Source organism: Corvus moneduloides, chromosome 2 (genome assembly GCF_009650955.1).
Source record: "Corvus moneduloides isolate bCorMon1 chromosome 2, bCorMon1.pri, whole genome shotgun sequence".
Taxonomy (NCBI): Eukaryota; Metazoa; Chordata; class Aves; order Passeriformes; family Corvidae; genus Corvus; species Corvus moneduloides.
The window spans coordinates 103,953,224-103,971,379 of record NC_045477.1 but is presented as its reverse complement, the minus strand read 5'-3'; the positions used below and the strand labels follow the sequence as shown (position 1 = coordinate 103,971,379).

Genomic DNA, 18,156 nt, shown 5'->3' with positions numbered 1-18,156 from the left:
GACTCAGTCTTGGAGGTCTTTTCCAACCTAACTGATTCTGCAGTTCTGTGATCCCATAACAGCTCTTTCATTTTAAGTTGTAAGTATATGCATTTTTAAAAGGTGTGGAGAAATTTGACTAAGACAAGTGGTCTGACAGACACCATCTACCAGTTAGACTTTTAATGAGTCATTGCTCATGTAAGCAATTAAATCTGTAAAAGAGAGCTCAATAGGCCATGCAGACTTTCTTTTTTATTTGAATAATTTTGTTCTTTTTTCATTTGAGTAGCTAATTCTGGACTGTTATAGTTGTCTTATTAAATGTATGTCTTCTGGCTCTCAGTGAAACACTAGGATGAAAGTGCTTCAATACTATCCTCTTTCTAGATACTAACAGGTGTTTCTCTGTTGAAGTTCTAAAAGTCCTAAATTGCATGAAATATTTTTAATACATAAATACCATCCAAATCTTCAGAAGCAATTCTAGTCTGCTTTTAAAGTACAGTTCATCTGTAGAAGGTTAAACAGGAAATTAAAGGAGCTGATAGTATTTCTTTGCAGTTAAACAAATTTAAGTACTCAGGAGGGGTTAAAGACACATATAGGTACCCCCTAGTTCTGCATTTCAACATTGCTTTCAAGTCTTGCATACTTTTATTGGAGTGCTGTGCTCTGTAAATATCTGTAACTTGCTGTAAAATTGGAGAAATTATATTGGTTCTTTGCTATACTGCAATGTTCTCTATTTTCAGCACCTCTTGAAGGTTATTCTGACATATAGTTTGCTGACACTGTATACACTGCTCTGTGGAATATTATTGGTAGGATCACAAATCAAGACTGCTAGGTATCTACTTTGAATTTCATAATCAAAAACAAGGTCTTCTTTTCTGAGCTGCTATTGTAAAATATATTTTTCATTTCTGTTGGATTGTTTACATTCATGTGCCAAAAACTTGCCTTGGAATGTGAACTTTAAAGGAATTCAGTCTTTCATATATGAATATGTTTGAAGACTTGGCTGAATTTGTGAATGGAGTGGAGATAGGGATGTTTAAAATTTGTAGTGCAGCCATTCAACAGCTTGTTTGAAGTTATGTGTTATAGAAACTAGGTACAGAATCACTGTTCTCCCAGTTCCCAGGACATGAAAGTTGATTAATGTGTTAGCAACAGGGAGAGGTCATTGACACTTTGTACTAATAAAGACATCTTAATCTGTTTAGAAAACTTATATTTCCCTTAATTTTTCCTTTCTTGTTTATTGTATTTTTAACTTTAGTGCATATGCATGATCTTATAGTGTGGGGCAGGGATGCTGCTCTCTGCATATATCTTAAGATTCAGCGAAATGGTGATTCTATTCTGACTGGAGCTTTTAGAGATGAGTCCAACGTATTTTTAAGTCATTAGTGTTGAGTATATAATCAGATCTCCTTCTGTGGTATGCTTACTACTTTAGACAGGTAAATGAAGTAATTAATTGATGAGTAAAAAATCCAGTAAATAAGAGAATTCATACTCAGAGCAGTCTATCATGCATATACTTCTAGCTTTAGTTACTCTCATTCACTGAAATGAGAGTAAATGTTTCTCTGAATTGAACAATTGAATAATTCTCTGAATTGTTGAATTACTTCCCACAATGTATGTGTGTTCTCTAAAATGACACAAAAATGCTGTTTAAAATAAGGAGTTAAATGCAAAACATCAGATGTAATTTTTTACCACAACAGATAAAGGTAATAAAAACAATTCACCTTAAATAATACAGGGTAGATCCATATGAGATGAGGAAAAAACACTAAATATTCTTGTGAGGAAGCAAACTCCGTAATTCATTTGAACTGCGCTTTCATCCATTATGAGCAAATTTGTCAGAGAGATCATTCTGTATCCCCAAATCTCCAGCATGACCCTGAGATATCCTCCTAACTCTCACTGTTTTCATTCTTTTTCCTCATCCCTCTTTATCTAGCAAAAGGAGGTAGGAGGCAGCAGAAGAGCAAAATATGTTTCACGTGAGGTATAGATATAAAGCATAGGACTCATGAAGGAGATTAGTGATTGTGCAGTACAACAATTCAGTAGATTCTCTATGTCCTCTCTATGCTGTATTCAGCTTTTGTTGAATACAAATTCTGTTGGATCTCTAACATCATGTTATTTTATTATACACACACACAAGACAAACAAGGGCTGATAGGACTCTGTTAGAAGTTTTCAGTTCTTTGTTTTTCTTCCTACCTTACACTTTAACTGAGTGTAGGAGACCAACTATGAGAAGACAAGCTTGTGTAAAAAAGCTGTAAGAACCCCCTCTGACCGAAGCGTCACTTTCCTGCTTTTCCAGTGCTGTTTTCTGTAGAGCCTCCTCAGAAAGCTTTCACTCTAATGCTTGCAGACAAAAAGCTACTGCATTTTAGCTTCAGTCTTCATTTAGCTTCAGTCTTTATATAGACTTGGTTTATTCAAATAGGAAATTATTATTTCACAGTTATAAGGCCTTTTTCATTCAGTGGAATATTGTTAAATTTGTTTATTAACTGCTATTCTTAGGCATTAATTTTCCACCTTTAAGTGGAAACAAATGTGTCTAGTCCAATGTTATAAAATCCTGCCTACATTAGGAAATCTGCTCTTAAAGTCAATTTGGCTTATCCAAACCTCCAGTAACATATCCTGATCACACTCCCAAGTCTACAAATGGGTTTCCACCTCTGCTCCAATTATCACATTTGTTTAACAACTTGTGGGTGGTCTTTTGCTGTGGCAGAAGGCGTGACTGTGAAGAGGCCATTGTAATAATCCCTGTGGATCTCCACCGTAGGTACACCAAACTCCCGCTGCTTGGGTCAGTTGTCGTTATCTGAGAGGTGCAGCACTGAAGACGGTGGTAGGGTTGTGCTACATGTTAGTGCTGTTGAAATTATCCTGCCTTTTTCTCTTCTTTCTTTCTTTTTTTAATTGCAAATAATCCAAGTAGCCAAATTACTAGTTCACTCTTTTCAGAGACTTTAAACTTAAAAAAGCCAGTTGATAGGATCATAGGACAGTTCAGGTAGGAAGGAAGTCTAGAAGCCAATCTAGACTAACCCCTTGCTTAGCAATAAGGCAGCAACCTACATGAAAGAGGAGTTCCTTAAGTTCTCTTTTTTTAATTTTAAATTACATATTTTTGTTGGAACCTGACTGATGATATAAAACATGTTATTTAAGTAAGCTTACAAAACCCCTTCAGCTAACAAAACTTTTCCCATGTCTATAAAATTTCAATTTATGTGTGTGTGACTTAGCAAAGCTGACAATTGCAAAGATTTGTAATATATTTATTTTTTAACTTTCATCCACATCTCGATCTTTCATCTGATAACACCATCCGTGAAAAAAAACCACAGCACTTTTAAAATATCATTCTATTATACGATGATGTGAAAACACTTACTCTAACCATTAAATCAGTAATGTGGTGGGATGGACATACATTTTACTGAAAGTAATGGATTTTAGAAGACAAGAGGACTGGAGTGTATGAATGCATTTCTTTTGCGTTTGGATCTGTAGATTTTTCTCTAGAAGATGTCTTCATACACATGGAGTGATTTTTCCATCAAATGGTGCTGTGAGTGAGAAGTGTTAGGCAATGCTCCTCCTAAAAGTAGCTTTACTGTAGAAACATATATTTGTATTTTTAGAAAGGTGTGACAGTGACTTTGGTTTCAAGTACCAGCATCTCAGTAAGACAGTTCAAGAATTTGCTGTGTCTTCTTGTATCTGAATATGTATCTCTAAAGACAGCAAAGCACAGGTCATTACACATTTATGTTAATGACAGTGTGATTAATTAATTCATCAACTGGGTGTGTGATGTGCCATGTTGCCTGATAGTCTCAGAACTCTGTTAATGCCAGATGCCTGTCCTGGAGTCTGCAAGAACTCTCTTTACTGGTTCTTAGAGTACCTGGTGCATCCACAATCACATTTCATGGATTTACTAAGTGCAGTGATTGAATCCAGCTGTTCTCATTCTGTGTGTTGCTATCATTTGCCAGCCACTCACCATGAGAGCTGGGCAGGAAACAATTTTCTCATCCCATTAAAATCTTCAGAGATTCAAAAATAAAAAAAAAAAAAAAAAAAAAAAAAGGAAGAGTATTTTTAGGCTGTTCCCCAGAAGGGGTAAAAACCCCCCAAGGTTCACCCCCAAAATAGCTTGTCTTTATGACAGTCACTTCAGATGTGGAGATTCAGATTCCAAACTGTAAACTACATATCTTCATGAAATGTTTGTCTTTTTGAATAAACCTTTTGAAACAATAATTTCCTGATGAAGAGCATTTAATATCCCAAATTCCTGATTATTTCTATGTACCAGAGCCACTATTTGCACATAGATGATCTGTCCTAGTTCTAAAGCATAATTTTTTTTCCACTTGAGCAACTGCCAGTGCTTTGGGAAAAGCAGACATTGCACACTAATATCCCTCTCACCACCACAGATCATCCATGCTTCATATAGCATCATTTGATATATCTGCTGAGAGTATGAATTGGATTTCCTGCCTCTTTTTTCTTTGTAGTCACCGTCTGTGACACAAATCTAATAGGAATAGTAGGTAGATGTCTGTTCACAGGGGGTTTTCTTGTAAAAGTGGAGGATGTAAACCCATAACTCTCTCTTTATATTACTCATCTAAATGTCAATTTTGGCTCTAACTTTAGTGCTTTATTTTATTATTCATAATATTATACTGCATTATATGCTATTGTTTGTATATTATATTGTACTTGAAAAGCGCATTATTCTAGACACTGTACAAGCATAGTAGATGACCCTTTCACACCATAAAACTGAAGATCTAAGGATTTTGAGTCCTGCTTTATTTAACTCAAATTCATACTGCTGTGTATAACTTAAAAAGATCTACTCATTGGAAATTCTGACCTAACACAAATTCCATGTCCATGGAGGTGTTGGCTCTAAAGGGATAGTGGGAAAGGAGAAGAAATGGAGAGAGTAAGCTATTTTTTTTTTCACTGAAGTTGTGTATACATTGGGGATATTTTATGATCTGATTACCATGATTAGTGAGAGATGTCTCTGCCCAAATTAAGATGCGAAGGAGATCCTATGCTAAAGTCATTCCTATGGATTTTATTTGACAGTAAATATGAGGTGGAGTGATAGAAAAATAGGAAAAAGAGAGAGGGGGGAGAGAATGAGAGTGACAGAGAGACAGATTAGAGTAGAAAGATAGTCACCATCCCTGTGGATCCAGTGGCATCCCACTGGTCATCTTATTTGGGTCTTCTTGGTCATGGGGGTCCTCCAAAGCATAGAGTCCAGGGGGCTAATATGTGTTCAGGTATATGAAGCACCACTCCTGCAAGGGCCAGGGAAGATTTACACACTGCCTTTTGCAACACTGGAGCTGTTGTAACTTTTATGGATCACACACAGTTCTATGGTGAAAGGCCTCACAAATGAGTCTGGGGGCACTTCGAAGGTCTTTGATAGGTTATGACCCTTTCTAAGACATGGCAGCTGCCTCTCACATGAATGAGCTCTGTGAATGTGACCTTGCTGGAGTGGGGGAGTTTTACAACTGGGCCAGTTTGTGTCAGGGAAGACAATTGGCATGACAAAAAGCAACATCCCATCTCCTCAGGGTCTGCTTATTTAGCCCAACTTGTAGCCTCTGGTGATGGGTGTTCACTTGCTCTGTCTTGTGTGGACCAGAGGTTTCACCATCACATACTCAAAAACTCGTCCTCCCCGTTCACTGGTAGGGAAAGAATGTGTAAACCTGGCCTTAGCAAATGAATCTGTGGGCTATGGCATCCCCCAGCCTTGTTTACCTCTCCTTAGACTTGAGATAACTGGACAATAGTACCACCTTTATCTTATCTCGAGGTCCCATCAGGTGGCTTAACTCAAAGTCCAAATTCCAGAAATCCAGGAGGCGTATTCAGGGTGGGGGGTTTTTTACTGTTTGCCATAGAGAGAAAATCCTTCAGTGATCCTAACAGTGTTTAAGACAATTAGGATTTTTAAGTCTCTTAAGGGGTTGAAGGCTAAGAAGTCTTAGAGCTAATTGTCATATGAATGAGAAATAGCACTGTACCCATATACCAGGTAACATGAACCCTGCAGATTTCACCACGCAGATCAGCAACTGATTGAACACTAGAACTGCTTCAACACCCTCTCTACTGCTGCTTCAGGATGTCTGTGTGTGCCAGAGCAGCTTTGGTGAATGCAGTGTATGACTGTTTGGCACAGAATATGGTGCTGTCCCCACTGAATGCAACAATAAGGCTTCCAGCAGTTTTTCCCATAGATGAGGTTTGATCTGTTGGCTCTCAGAGATGTGCTCAGAGTGTCTGTTCACTCCTAGATTTTTCTTTGTAGTACTACAAATGGTGTGTGATGTCTGCCAAGAAGCTGCCAATACTTGGCCAGTGTATGTGGAGAAACTGTACTGGCACATCTGGCTCTGGGGAACCCGGCACACTGCAAGGAACTGGGCAATACTAGATTATCAGTGCAGCTCCTGGGTGTGCAGCACATCACCTTTCTCTCTGAAGACACCATGATTTGTTGAATATGATTTCAGTACATTATTAATTGTAAGTGATTCGTTTAGAAATGGAATTCTGTGTGGGCAAAATGATTGGGTACTACACATTGTGCTAGATACTACATCCTATAAATCTCCTAATGTATGGTTATTTCTATTCATTCTGTGGAAAGATCAGCAATAAAAGGAAAACAGCAATGAACAGCTTTTTTTGATACTTTCCTGACTGCTGGTGTATAAATAATTTCTGAAAGATATTGTTAACTTCCCTGGGGGGAAAATAAAAAAGCTAAATAATTCTAAAGAGTGGAAACAGCTCTACCCACCAATTTATTTCTTAAGATACCAATAATGGAGCTGGTAGCTTCATGATTAACTTTTTTTTAAATAGTCCAAATGGAACAAGAACAACAAGTAAAAAGAAAGGGATATCTGTAAGATACAGACTTTGTAGAGAAATCTTCTCGTATACATATCTTTTATTTATAGACTCAAAAGCTTTTTATGATACTCCTCCACAGCATAGCTGGGTATCTCATAAAGTTTAATGGCTTTTTCTTGACAATGCTTATCTTTTGAGGGAACGAAATCTTCACTATAAGGACAGGTAAGGAAAGAACAGCGAGATCAGGATTACCCAAGGTCACGGTGGAAGCACACAATAGCAATAGAGGTGAAGTGCAAACTTCAAAATGGTGTATTAATACCTAGTCTCTCTCTCCACAATATCCTTTCTACTGCCACACACTGCTTTTATCTGTAAGGAGCATCACATATTGTGTGATTTAGATTTCTGTTAATGGCAAGGCACCACAATTATGTCTCTTTTTCCAATGCTCTTGGAAAATGAGTTCATCAGTATCCCAAATGTCTCCAGTGAACCATTCTTGTTGTCACAGTCGCTATTCAAATTATAGAAACATACAGAAAAAAAGATTTGCCTGTATGAATGGATCCCCACGGTGGAAGGTGACCTCTGTCTGTCGGCTGGTTCACTGCGTGATCCAGCATAAGCAGAGCTGACTTCCAGCCCCTGAGCACAATGTGTGGTGTGTGGGGTCACCCTGCAGCTCCGCTGCCCTCTGCTCTCAGGCCACGGGACTGACCTCCTCCCTTGGAGAGCACGACCCCTGCCAGCACAGCTGAAATGGGCTCAGCAGACTCCCAGCCAGAGTGCAAGGCTCAGAGCCTGGCTTTCAGTAACAAAAACGGTAATAGAAGAAAACATTTGTCTTCGGAGGCACTGCTACTGCCAAAGAGTATCTTCACCCCCATTCTTATTTAAATAAGGTTCATATTCAAGACTTCACTTGTTCTAAAAGTTCTGTGAAATCTCGATGAGAGAAAAAGAGAAGAATGCTGTCAAGCTTCCCTGGCAATTAAAAAAAATAGAGTGATACTTTCTCTATAGTGATTTCTAGTGTAGTTTCTGTGATATGCATGCACATATATATATGTATGCATAAGTACATATGTACATGTAGGAAGTCCAGGTGTGCCGGGGAATAAAATAACATGCTGTTGTAGTTCATCACCATCAAAAGAAACCCAGGGATGTCTGAATTATTTAATAAAGGTTATCCATGGAATTGGGAAGTTTCATGTGTGATTAATCTAGATTCCTTCAAGTAACGTTGTTAATTCAGAGTACTTGTATGAATGAGAGATTCCACATCTTGTTATTGAGTTAGTCCCAGAAAGAGGTTACTGTGGGGGTTGAAATGCCACACAACTGAAAACCAACACATTTTGCATATTTGATATAAAAGTTACTTCAAGCACTTTCAATATAATTTCCATTACTTCATCATGTGGAAAACAATTCAAATAGCTGAGTTACAGAAAAATTGGACACTTCCAGGATACAATACTTACAGTGTTGTTACTTCTTACTGTTCTAGTGTCCATGATACTTAACTGTTCAATCTGAACTTCACTCAGAGGAGATTTACATTCTGAGGATTAGATTCATTTCTCCTCCACATCCTTGAATAAGAGAAGGGGAGGAAGACAGACTGAAAGACCTTGAAACCTGGTGCATTCCAGATGTGAAGGCTTCTATCCAGCAGATTATTTCTTGGAGTTACTGTGTTTTAGAACGTCTCTGTGTAGTTTTTCCCAGATCTTCTTCAATTTCCACTCACCTGCAGAGGCCTGAGAGAGTATCTTTGTTCATCAAGATGAAAAAGAGATGTAGCATCCTAGAAGAGAGGTAGGGAAATGGTAAAGAAGATGAGAAAGAGTGAATATTTTCAACTCAGGGACTAGTGCAATTAGCTGGATTTATGTATTTATGTTATTCATTATTTTAATAAAATTGTAGTTTATACCCAGCCTTGAAGAATGCATTTTAAAATAATTTACTACAGCAATAGTTCTAAATGGATAGAGATGGTATGCAAAATTGTTTTATATGCTACATGTGAAATATGAGATGCTTTGGCTGCTGCTGGCAATGACTTTTTAAAGCCCATTCCTGTCAAGGATTTTTTGATTTATTTTTTACATTCTTTAAGGCTCCACTCTTGTTGTGACAATTCTCATTACATATTTAGTCGCATGTCTATAGATGTGCATAAAACTATGAAGTCATGAGGGTTTCTTATGTGTTTCAGTTTCTATTAGTTTTTTTTCTTACTTGTGGTATCACAGGCTGATTGAGATCAGAAGGGACCTCGGGAGGTCACCTGGTCCAACACCCCCAGTCAAGCCAGGTGACCTAGAGCTGGTTACCCAGGACTGTGTCCAGACAGATTTTGAATCATCTCCAAAGATGGAGTCTCCACAACCTTTATGGGCAACCTGCACCAGTGCTCGATCACCCCCTCAGTGAAAAAGTGTTTCCTGATGTTTGGAGAGAACCTTATTTTTGGCTTGTGCCCGTTGCCTCTAGTCCTGTTACTGGGCACCACTGAAATGAGCCTGGCTCCATCTCCTTTGTACCCTCCCTGTAGGTATTTATATATATGGATGAGATACTGCTGGGCCTTCTCTTCTCTGGGCTGAGCAGCCTCTGGTTTCAAAGCCTTTTCTCATAAGAGAGGTGTTTCAGTCTCTTAATCATCTTCATGGCCCTTCACTGGACTCTCTCCAGTGGAGAATCCCTGTCTCTTGTATAGAGGGCAGCTCAGAACTGGACCCAGTGCTCCAGCTGTGACTAGAGGTGGAATGATCATTCAGGGTTTATCCTCAGGGTTTATTCAAGTTTGTCTGAAAACTTACAGTGGTCCTGACTGCGGAGGGTCTGCGCAGATGTCCTGGCTTGTTTTACAGAGCTCTGCCACTGTTCTCAAACAGACCAACTTTTGAGACAGTGGCAGGCAGAGATAATATTGTTAAAAGCCAGCTGATATGACATGTAAATTAAGTACTTTTCCTAAGCTTTCTCTTCACATACCAGCCCAGGTCTGGGTCCTGGTCCAGTACCAGCTGGCTAGTGGTGGCCCTTGGAAGATACTGGAGCCACCCAGACACAATTCAACTTAGTTGGCATGGAATTTATCATATACCATCCTCCTGGCTTCAGGGGGAACAGACCCTCAAAGCCCTCAGAAAACCTAATGGTTGTTGGCATGTCAAAACTCAAATATGAAGTTTTGTTGCAGAAAAATTGATTATTTATTTGAAAATTAAAGCTGTCCTTTTTGTTTTTCATAAAAACTGTAGTGGTTTAAACTCTACAAAAAAGCTGGTATGTAGGACAAATGGGATTTCTTACCACAGGATCAGGGTTGATTTTATATCCCCCTTTTCATTAATCTAAGGTGCCTCAGAGAACTGTGTATATGTCAGACTGCATTTTATTGAGTTTAGAGTTTAATTGCTGCAAAGGATGATCTATCTGCTAGAATTTTTGTTCACATTAATAAACCCTCTTGGTAGTTATATAAACATTTACTGTAGTACATTAATGAAAAGTGTGCTAGTGCAGGTGCTGAGTATACAACAATAAAATTTTAGCAGTCAAGAGGTTGTTTATTGTACTTTGTCACATATTCTCTTGCACTCATAGGTATTGAGACTGAAATGGAACAAATGAAAAACCAAGATTAGAGCCTCTTAAAATGGGAAATAAATTAAAGAAAAACATTTTTAACCGCTGTGAGTTTTTTTTCAAGTGTAAAACAATGCATGATTAATTTAGAGGAATTAATATTATTTCTCCAAGCAGACTATCCATGATTTTCCTTTTTCTTTTACGTGATAAATACTATTGCCATAAAAACAATAGAAAGCAAGAACTCATGACAACTCATTCTGGGTCTGGTAGGCTTGAAGGTAAACTGAGCTGCCCAGAGAGAGTTAGTGAAAGAGTTTACTTGCTGTAATTGTAATAAAGGAAATTTAAAAAGTATGATCTGTTTCAAGTCAAAAATGAATAACTGAATATTGTCTTAAACAGTTTTCCCCCTCTTCTTGGCATGCTTATGTTCTTTAGGCAAGTGGCGTTATTGGACTCAGGATACAGATGCTATTTCTTTTAGATCTGTGCTTCTGAACTATTCAGTCCAGTAATTCCAAGTTTGTAGTTTCAGAACCTTGGCTTTCCAGTGTAAGAGAATAAAATGTAAAAGCTAAAATAGATCATAAGTAGGGATCCCATCAAGCACTGTTTTTTTTTTGGTGTTATGCTTCATATATAGCATAAGCTTATGCCTAATGAGTTTGATACAATGTTAAACACATTGGTTGTTTTGTGCAATGTATCTCCATTATTATTCTCTATCTCATATTTATTCCAGAAAGGTGGCCTTTCTCTGACTGTCATGCTATGTTAGCTATTAAAATATTACAAAAGCGTAACAAAATGTTCTTTAAAAATAACTTCTGTAGGGAGGTGAGAGGTGTTTGGCTAGAAAACTATGATTCATGCCATTATTATTATTATTATTATTATTATTACGTCATTACATCATTATAGGTTTTTTTGGTGTCTTCAAAATATGGATTTATGGATTTCAGTTTCCATGTGTCTCGCATATGTAATAGCGAGATTTTTTATAGTTTTCCTTCTTTCTCGACTTTCTGTCTGAAGCACCCGTGCTCACGGTGGTGCTCAGAGTTTTACACAGTTTAGCCATAGGAGGGAGCCTCTCTTCCAAAGTTAACACAGGGAGCTGCAGTCGTGGGCCTTGGCATGTATCTTCCCGACGATTTGCATTTGGGAGTATAAACGCCTCCTTTTTTCCTATGAGGCTGATCCACTGCAGTTTCACAGGCAGGTCCGTTTACATGGGAGTCAAGCCTGCCAGTTCCACAAACACCTATGCAGAAACTATCAAACCTGCTCCCAGTGGATTTTAAGGGTGCAAGATCATACCTGCACGTAAGAGTGATTCAGGTTTTTTTGAAAATAGCTGGGTCACATAAATATCTGCCAACATCACTACATCATCCAGCTGGTGCAGGAAAGGATGTTGTTTACCTGGTGCTGCAGAAGTTATAGTCTGGCCTTTTTAATGACGTTTATTTTTCTTCATTACAGACAATAAGTATTGGACAGTCAGTATTTTGGTTGTTATCCATTAATTCAAGTTAGGTTTGACCATAGCACAAAGTTTATGCAGTTCATAATAAAACTTATGCTTTAGTGGTGTTCCTTTAGGTGGAAGGAAACCCATGTCTGAGTATATTAAAATTTCTGAGTACTTTGATTATGTTGAATTGGACCAGTAAGCTGCTATAAGAGAAAGAAAAAGTAGTCAGTCAAATTAAAAAAACACAAAATAAATGCAGAAGGGAACTACATCATTAAAGGGGCAAAACAGGGTGGTTAGAGAAGCCTGAGCAAAAGAATAGCATAAAATGTTATAAGAGCTTAAAACCCAAATTAAATTAAATTTTACCCAATTTAACTGCATAAATCTATATAAGTGAGATGTAAAGGAAGGTACCCTTGAAGTTTGTATGTGGTCAAAAATCATTTCCCGGGTTACTTGTGCTTGGTGATTCAGCTTGAGGCTCCCTTTTGCAATGGTCAGAGGTTTCCCTTATGTTTTACCATCGGGTGTGCCATCCTCTTCCCCATCATATAGGTCTGAGCTGCGGCACTGAGGGTGAAGTGGCCTCAGAAAGAGCGATGGAGATTTGTGCTGAGATGTCACAGAAACACAGCACTTGTGGTACCTGGAACAAGAGCTCACAGTGGACTCAAACAGGAAAGTGGGTTCTCCAGCCTTGCAAAGCTGCCTTTTCAAGTTTCTCCCCTTCTTATTTCAGTTCTAGGGCATATTTTGCTTTCTGAATCCTCTGCCACTCAGTATATACTCTGAAATCGGTCCTGGGTTGTAACAGGTTTATCTTACATTATTTTGCAGAAATAAAATAAAAAAAAAGCCCAACATCTTTTCTCACAGCAAGAGCAGTACATGGTAATAACTCAGGCATTTCTCACACCTAGCATTCTGCTACTTTTCTTGCATACATTATTGGATAATGTCCAGATTAAGTCATATGTTATTTTTCTTGTCATATGAATATGATGATAACTCCTGGGAGGAATCTTTAATGAGGGAGTAAATCTCCAACAGTGCTTATGTTCCAGTACTACAAATTCTTGTAGTATTCAAGTAGATTTCTTGTATGGAGTCTGATTAACTGTAAGGCATTGATGATGCTTGTGTTTGCAGCAGTTTCCAGGGCAGTTTCCCATAAGCTATTTATACCATATGTCAGTACCCCACTTTATTCCTTACTTCTCCTCCCCCTTCCCAAATATATCCTAGTTAACTCTATTAATTTTTTTTTTTTGTTTTGGAAAAATCGACAAGAATACCACTATATAAGTCATTGTGTATATGTTTTCACTGTAGTAATATTCAAAAGTTGGAATTCCAGCTGTGCTGCAAACCTCTGAACTACAGGGAAAATACATGTGTCTCCTGCAAAAGACTTAACAGTCTGAGGCTCCAAGCCTAAGAACTTTTTAGCAGATGTTTGTCTTTAAATGTTAAAGGGGTTACAAAAGTATTGATGGTTGGGCTTTAAAGGCCTTCCAGTCTTCTCAATGTCTATGTCTGTGTGCCTGCTCATATCAGTCTGTCTGTAGCACAGTTGTGATGACAATACCTGATGTTTAAAAAGTACCAGGGAATGTTCATAGTATGGATGTCTCCTGACCCCACACTGCCCACTCATCCCTAGTTTGGTGCAGGAGGCTGCCGAAAATAGGCTGGATTATAGGAACTTTTCCTGGCTGCGCAAGAGGCGAACCCCCCTGTCCAAAATGATAGTGTTGGCTCATCTTTGACCAGTATGACATAGATGCCAAAGCCTCTGATAAGGCACTCAGAATGTGTTTTCTTTCCCAATTTACAGAGAAAAACATCTCTTTTGCTCCTTGTGTCTTATTGCCAAAGGAGGAATTAATATTTAGTGTTGTACAAGCCACACGCTGTTCTTTTCCTTTGCTGTTTTAATTTTGCTCTTCTCTCCAGCTTTAGGAAGACTGACATGTTTACTGAAGTTTGCAAGCTGATGCACCAGCTTTGGCTGACGTACTTTGAAGTTCCAAGCTAGACATCCTCAGCTTCACACATACACTCCTAATGTAAACCCAGCTGCACTGCTGAATCCTTGCTTTCATCCAACTCTGAAACAAAAGCAGAGAGTGGGTTTAGACTGAACCCATGAAGATTAAACCCCAGGGAAATGATATTCGATAACCCTTGACAAAGTGAAACATTGACTTCAGTAACATTCTTGCTCAAGTAACTAGTCATCTGAGTTTTTAATTTCTCTCCCTTTTTACCCTACTATGGTTTTTTGCTGTGTTCTCATCTCATTGCTAATACTTCCTTCGTTCCTGCCAGGTCATTCCTCTTCCAGTTTGCAGAGTTGCCACCCCACTGCTTTTTCAGAAGAAAAATCCAGTCACGTAGATAAAGAATATCCCTGAATTTCAACAGATATGTTTTATAGACTAGCTGAGCATAGATCATTAAATAACCTTACCATTGAATGGTAAACTTTTAAAATTATTTGACTGTGTTAAGTAGCCCAATTAAAAAGTGTACTCTCTAGAGCATCTACTGACTATGGAACTCACATTTCTTAATCATATGCTTAGAAGTCAGATGGTGTAACCTTAAAATGTGCATTTCCTTCTGTTTATAAAGATATGCCATCTCCAGATGATCTAGATTATCTTTAAGGTCCCTTCCAACCCAAGCCTTTCTATGATTCCATTTTCCACACTGCCTTAAAGAATTATGGGGAGTTTAAGGGAAAAAAAAAAAAAAAAAAAAAAAAAAAATCGAAGAACTGCAGTGGATTGCACTAGTCAGTCACACCAGTAAGTCTCAAACAGCTTAGTAATCTTTAGTTTTGCTGGAATCTTTTCCAGTGCGATTGCCTGCACCACTCTGCTTGTAGAAAAGATTCTTTGAACTGCTCTTATGATTGCTATTAAACATGTGTGGCTGTTATCCAAATGAAAGCCTTATCCAAGAGCCTTATGCTTTTTTGTTAATCCAAGAAACATGGGAAGGAGTAAATGTTGTGCAAAAAAAAGGTGCTTTGGACAGATTATACAGATAAGAGGACATAGTTGTGAGCAAGCAGAGAAAAACTTATGGAACAGAGTACGCAAACCTGCTGATATTTCCTGAAGCTCAAACTGCCTTCAGGTGTTTATCATGAGTCTGAAAGTTACATTCTGCTACAAGAATGAGAAAAATTAGCTCTTCCAAAATTTTAGTGTTGCTTTTGTCCTGTTGTGAATTTTTTGTTCCTGTATGCAAGCTTCCAAGTACGAAGTTGGCTACATTTTTCATGCTTCATTCTTCCTTTTGATCGGTAAAGCTCATCTCATTTGTGTATAACATAGTTAACCACCTGCTGGATGGTACAAACTTTTTTATTTAGAGGAAATTTATTTCTATCAAGTGGTCTGTGAAGAGGCCTTTTTGTTTCTAAAATGTTTAAGGTACTTCCTTCTTTACAATGGGAATGCTCTCAGATTGTTAGGGAGAAACAAAGAAGCAATGGTGGCAGTTTAGAAGCTGTAATTGGGATATAAATGGTTCACAAGTACATCTCTTAAAACTTCTTTTTAAAGGGTGAAATTCATACCACATGACTTTCACTGCACTGGAGTCCCCCCCTAAGTCCCAGAATGGAGTCACCTAAACCAAGGATGTAATTCAAAGGTGGTTCTTAAGGAAAAAAACCATACTAAAAATTGGAATTGAATTGATGAAACAAGATAATTGCTGATATTCCTCTGTATAAAACTGTCAGATTTTGCTTTTTTGGATATCAATCAATTTCTGTGGTTTTTTTGATTATCTTTCAGTATCATAAGTTGGGTACCACCTCAAAGATATTCTACAGAAATAAAAGTATTTGTAAATATGGAAGCACTTAAATACTGTTACCAAAGTGAATCTTTTTGAAAAGACAGTAGTATTTTTTGAAAGAATTAACAGGAGCCCATATTTTTTGACAGAATTGTGAATATCAAATCCCAAACTAGAAGCAATAGTAACATAATTGCTGATAACAAATACAGACCATATTAAATTTTATCCCAAACACAGAGTAGACTAGTCCCCGTTTTCAGAAATCATCTTCTAGAGCATGAGGATCACTGGAGCTGGGGTGAACTATTCTGGAACAGCAGAGATTTGGCTTTCTGCCAGAGACTCCCTTGAGCCAGGTCATTTGGCCTGAGTATTCACCTATAAAATGAGAGATTTGACACCCTCCAGTATTCATGATTATAAATAAATCTGATTAGATGAACAATCAGAAACAAAGACCAAAACATATTAACAGCCTGTGCTCCTCTCTAAGGAAATTAGAGGCTAACTACAGACATTAGGATGTCTGTTAATGAGCTCAAGTCTGTGGAGGTGGAGTCTTACATTTCAGAGTTCATTCACCATCTTCCTTTTTCAAACTTTTTCATGGAAAGGCAATTTCTTCATGAGGAGTTCTGTGAAATCTGGCAGGATTTTTACATTAAATACATTAATATTTTAAAAAGATTTCTGAATTCATTTTAGCAGAGAATTTCCATTCAAATACTGAATTTGCAGACAGCAATTTTAAGATATATGAATCCTCTGATATTTCTTGATGTCTTTTAGGTAATAAATAAAAGACATCACATTGCAGTTGTTTGCCTCAGATTACTGCAGTGAGACCTTTGTCCAGTAAAGAATTGTTCAAGATTCATGGTTCAATAATTGAATTAACACGGTGAAGAGATAATTCGCAAAAGTCACAGTCCAAGTGTTCTTTGGTCATAAATGAAACAAACCAAATTCTTTCTTTCCTTTCTTCTTTCCTTTGTTCTCTGGTGATGTTGCTATTTTCTTAAACTAAAATATGTCTTAAATAAACAATTTGGATTAATTCCTCTTCTTGTAGCCTTTTACTTCTGCCCTTAGACCATCCAAGAAAAGTGGAAAGGGATTCCCTCAAATTCACATTTTTGAGGTAGGAAAATGTGTTCCAGGCATTTATTGCACGTTTGGTTCATTTTCACAGTTAAAATGGCTCTGTGTGGTGGAAGACTCTCCTCTGCTCCTGGCTCCTCCTTCAGCTAAGCAATAATGGGGGGACAGGGCTGTGAAGTCACAACCCACATTGTGAAAAGAGATCACATCCATCAAACTGTCACCTTCGTTTTCTCTCCAGGGTCACAGAGGAACAAAGTCAGCTTGTGCCAGGTTGAAATAGCATTGGTAAGTGTTAGTGTGTGTGAAGCTGGTGGCTTGAAGTCTATTTATTTTGTTTGAAAGGCTCAAACAGCATGCTGCCAAGCAGAGGAACAAGCAGGAGGAAGTCTCCTTATAAATTATTACTGGAAGGCTCACAGCCAACATTTAAGATGTGAAATTATGCCATCTGCTTTTCTAGGTCTTTGATTTACTTTGTGGCAGCTGCCTGTTTAGGAGTTTTTTGCATCTTGAAGAGAAGTAAAACTTGTGCTAAAAACTATTATGAAAACAGTGTTTCTTTAACAAAGATTTAATGCTTTCTTGAAAAGCAGAGGATATGCAGGAGATGTTATCTCAATATCTATCTCATGTTTTCAAGACAAATTATATTAAAAAGCATTGTCTCTTTTTTCATAAACTGGAAATGAAGATAGAATCCCTTTCTCATTATGAAAAATGCAATTGTTTGTTCTGATTTTAGCTACAGAAGCATTTCAGGGAGGCACCAGTGGTTTTTTAATACAGTGACTCATAATGTTATTGATTTTGTGTCTGTTGGGATACTTTTTGTTATTGATTTTTATGGGGGAACATCTTTGTTGTTGTTTTGCTGTTTGAAATATTTAAGATTTACTTACATGTTCTTTTTTAAAAAGAAAAATCTTAGGCCCAACTAGGACTTTAGGAAGTCACATGGCTAATTTTAAAAGAAGAAAAATAAGCCTAACTACTTCAGTGCAGGCTAACTGAGATGCACGCGGGGACTCTTGCAAACACCCAGGAGTGTGCTTATTTCAGAAGTGAGCGGCTGAGAGGGTGAGGAACGGAGACGTGCACTTTTCTGTGCCTTGTCCTGTCGTGCTGTCTGTGCAGGGGGTGTGCTGCCCAAGTGCCTGGCACGCTCGTGTGGCTCTCCTCCCTGAGGA

General features: G+C 37.9%; 1 protein-coding gene across 1 annotated transcript in view; it reads left to right on the top strand.

Moving 5' to 3' along the window:
- The window catches only part of MID1 (midline 1), a 251,547-nt gene that overhangs the window by 50,565 nt on the left and 182,826 nt on the right, over nucleotides 1-18,156 (top strand). The window lies entirely within an intron of this gene.